Genomic DNA, 4,386 nt, shown 5'->3' on the forward strand with positions numbered 1-4,386 from the left:
TATTTCTCCATCTGTGTGTGTCCTCTTTGATTTCTTTCATCAGTGATTTATAGTTTTCTATGTATAAGTCTTTTTTTTCTTTAGGTATACTCCTAAGTATTTTATTATTTTTGTTGCAATGGTGAATGGTATTGTTTCCTTAATTTCTCTTTCTGTTTTCTCATTGTTAGTGTTTTCTGACCACAGTGCAGTAAGATTAGATCTCAATTACAGGGAAAAAATTATTAAAAATTCAAACATATGGAGGCTAAAAAACACGCTTCTGAATAACCAACAAATCATAGAAGAAATAAAAAAAGAAATCAAAATATGCATCAAAATGAATGAAAATGAAAACACAACAACCCAAAACCTATGGGACACTGTAAAAGCAGTGCTAAGGGGAAGATTCATAGCATTACAGGCCTACCTCGAGAAACAAGAAAAAAGTCAAATAAATAACCTAACTCTACACCTAAAGCAACTAAAGAAGGAAGAAATGAAGAACCCCAGGGTTAGTAGAAGGAAAGAAATCTTAAAAATTAGGGCAGAAATATATGCAAAAGAAACTAAAGAGATCATAGTAAAAATCAATAAAGCTAAAAGCTGGTTTTTTGAAAAAAATAAACAAAGTTGACAAACCATTAGCAAGACTCATTAAGAAACAAAGGGAGAAGAACCAAATTAACAAAATTAGAAACGAAAATGGAGAGATCACAACAGACAACACTGAAATACAAAGGATCATAAGAGACTACTAGCAGCAGCTCTATGAAAATAAAATGGACAACTTGGAAGAAATGGACAAGTGCTTAGAGAAGTATAACTTTCCAAAACTGAACCAGGAAGAAAGAGAAGATCTTAACAAACCCATCACAAGCAAGGAAATCAAAACTGTAATCAGAAATCTTCCAGCAAACAAAAGCCCAGGACCAGATGGCTTCACAGCTGAATTCTACCAAAAATTTAGAGAAGAGCTAACACCTATCTTACTCAAACTCTTCCAGAAAATTGCGGAAGAAGGTAAACTTCCAAACTCATTCTATGAGGCCACCATCACCCTAATTCCAAAACCAGACAAAGATACCACAAAAAAAGAAAACTACAGGCCAATATCACTGATGAACATAGATGCAAAAATCCTTAACAAAATTCTAGCAAACAGAATCCAACAACATATTAAAAACAATCATACACCATGACCAAGTGGGCTTTATCCCAGGAATGCAAGGATTCTTTAATATCTGCAAATCAATCAATGTGATACACCACATTAACAAATTGAAAGATAAAAACCATATGATTATCTCAATAGATGCAGAAAAAGCCTTTGACAAAATTCAACATCCATTTATGATTAAAACTCTCCAGAAAGCAGGAATAGAAGGAACATACCTCAACATAATACAAGCTATACATGACAAACCCACAGCAAGCATCACCCTCAATGGTGAAAAATTGAAAGCATTTCCCCTAAAATCAGGAACAAGACAAGGGTGCCCACTCTCACCACTCCTATTCAACATAGTTTTGGAAGTGTTGGCCACAGCAATCAGGGCAGAAAAAGAAGTAAAAGGAATCCAGATAGGAAAAGAAGAAGTGAAACTCTCACTGTTTGCAGATGACATGATCCTCTACATAGAAAACCCTAAAGACTCTACCAGAAAATTACTAGAGCTAATCAACAAATATAGTAAAGTTGCAGGATATAAAATTAACACACAGAAATCTCTTGCATTCCTATACCCTTGGTATCTGTAATTTTCTTGAAGAGATCTCTAGGCTTTCCCATTCTATTGTTTTCCTTTATTTCTTTGCATTGATCGCTGAGGAAGGCTTTCTTATCTCTCCTGGCTATTCTTTGGAACTCTGCATTCAAATGGGAATATCTTTCCTTTTCTCTTTTGTTTTTCACTTCTCTTCTTTTCACAGCTATTTGTAAGGCCTCCTCAGACAGCCATTTCGCTTTTTTGCATTTCTTTTCCATGGGAATGGTCTCAATCCTTGTCTCCTGTACAATGTCACGAACCTCCTTCCATAGTTCATCAGGCACTCTATCAGATCTAGTCCCTTAAATCTATTTCTCACTCCCACTGTATAATCATAAGGGATTTGATTTAGGTCATACCTGAATGGTCTAAGGGTTTTCTCTACTTTCTTCAATTTAAGTCTAAATTTGGCAATAAGGAGTTCATGATCTGAGCCACAGTCAGCTCCCGGTCTTGTTTTTGCTGACTGTACAGAGCTTCTCCATCTTTTACTGCAAAGAATATAATCAATCTGATTTCAGTGTTGACCATCTGGTGATGTCCATGTGTAGAGTCATCCACCTTTAATTTCAGAAAGTGCACAAGTGGCAATGGCGATGTCACAGGAATTCAAACTTTTACTGAATTGTTGCTGCACATTTCAGATTTTGATTTTTTTGTTTGTTTTGTTTTGGCCGCATGGCATGACATGAGGGATCTTAGTTCACTGATCAGGGATCAAATCGGTGCCCCTTGCTTTGGAGACAGAGAGTCTTAACCACAGCACCACCATAGAAGTCCTCAGATTTTAAACTAGAAAAAATTTCATTGGGGTCAGTATTTTAAGAATTGAAAGGACATGGGTTTTGGGGTCCTGATTTCAAGTTGCTGCTATAAGGCTTTTTAGTTGTGTTACATCAGGCAACTCAACCTCTGAGAACCTTGGTTTGCTTACCTTAAAAGATGTATGAAGAAACTGAATGAAATAATGTACTTTAAGAATAAGGTACATATTAGAAACTTCATGAATACTCACTTGATCCCTCAGCCTTGGGCACTGGGTAAAAATCAATATGTAATAATAAAATTTCTGAATTTTATGCCTTAAGTACATAGAGTAAGAAATAGGAAAGGAAGCCTAAATTGATAGAATTCTGTTGGCAAGGAGCTCTGGACCATTTGCCAGAATAGCCTAGAGCTGCATTAATTCAGCACCACTAGGAAGCAATTAAAAAAAAAAAAGTTGTTTTGAGTGGAGTGATCAAGATGGTGCAATAGGATGACCTGAGCTCCTCTCCTCAGACAGTGTCATCAAAATGACAGCTATTTACAGAGCCACCATCACTAAGAACAACCTGAACACTAGCAGAAAAGGTTTTCTGCAATTAAAGGTATAGAAAGAACCACAGGGGACTTCTCTGGCAGTCCAGTTGTTAAGATCTTGCATTTCCAATTCAGGAGGCTCGGATTCAATTCCTGGTTGGGGAACTAAGATCCCACATGCCACGTGGCAAGGCCAAAACACCAAACAAAAATAAAGAATGAAAGAATATCACTTCTTCTGATTTGTGGAGTAAATTTAAAAAGAGAGAAAGAAAGAACCACATCTAGATGGATAGGAAAGGCGGAGACCTAGTATAGTCGAGACCCAGACCCTGGGTAGGTGACCCACAAAGAGGAGGATAATCACAATTGCACAAGTTAAACCCTAGGAAGTGAGGGGTCTGAGTCCTATGTGTTTCCCAGTCTGGGAATCCTGCACCAGGAACACGAGCCCCTAGAACATTTAGCTTCAAAGGCCAGTGGGGCTTACACACAAGCGAGCAGAGGGCTGTAGGGAACAGACACTTTACTCCTAAAGTCTGAGCACAGCATCTCATGTGCTCCAAAACCTGACGCACTGGGGCTGATCTGAAAAGAGCCTGGGCCAGAAGTACTTCTGATCTTGGAGAGCCTTCTGGAGAAGCAGAGGATGACCGGGACTCCCTTTGAGACATAGATGCTAGCAGCAGTTTTTTGGCACTCGTTCTACCATGAGGACATCAGTGCTAGCAAGCACCATTTCGGAGTTCTCCTCCCAGCCTACTGGCACTAAGGGCTTACCTTGTCCCACTTGCTGATTAGCATGAGGGTAAGCAGACTCAGGAACCAAGCAGAATCCAGCCCTTAGCCTAGGACCTGACCCACCCACCAACCCACCAACACCAGCCATGGGAACCCCTCCCACTCCACAAAGCCCTGCTGCCAGCTGCCCTGGGAACTGGCTCAAAACACCAGTGGGCCAGCAGCCTCTGTATAAGGCAGACCCCACAGTGGTCAGCCTCACCACAAGAGAAGGACCCGTGTAGCCACATGGGGGCACCCCTAGAGCATACAGCTCTAGTGACCAGAGGGGCGTGTGTTGCTGGGCCCCATTGGATGTGTCCTAATAAGGGCACTTCTCCATGATCAGGAAATAGAATAGTGAATAGTGAAAGCCACTCAGTCATGTCCAGCTCTTTGCAACCTCATGGACTACTGGAGTGGGTAGCCTTTCCCTCCTCCAGGGGATTTTCCCAGCCCAGGGATCGAACCCAGGTCTCCCGCATTGCAGGTGGGTTCTTTACCAGTTGCGCCACCAGGGAAGCCCCTCTTATGTAATATGTGGTGCTTCCCAGGT

Source organism: Odocoileus virginianus, chromosome 15, assembly GCF_023699985.2.
Source record: "Odocoileus virginianus isolate 20LAN1187 ecotype Illinois chromosome 15, Ovbor_1.2, whole genome shotgun sequence".
Lineage (NCBI taxonomy): Eukaryota > Metazoa > Chordata > Mammalia > Artiodactyla > Cervidae > Odocoileus > Odocoileus virginianus.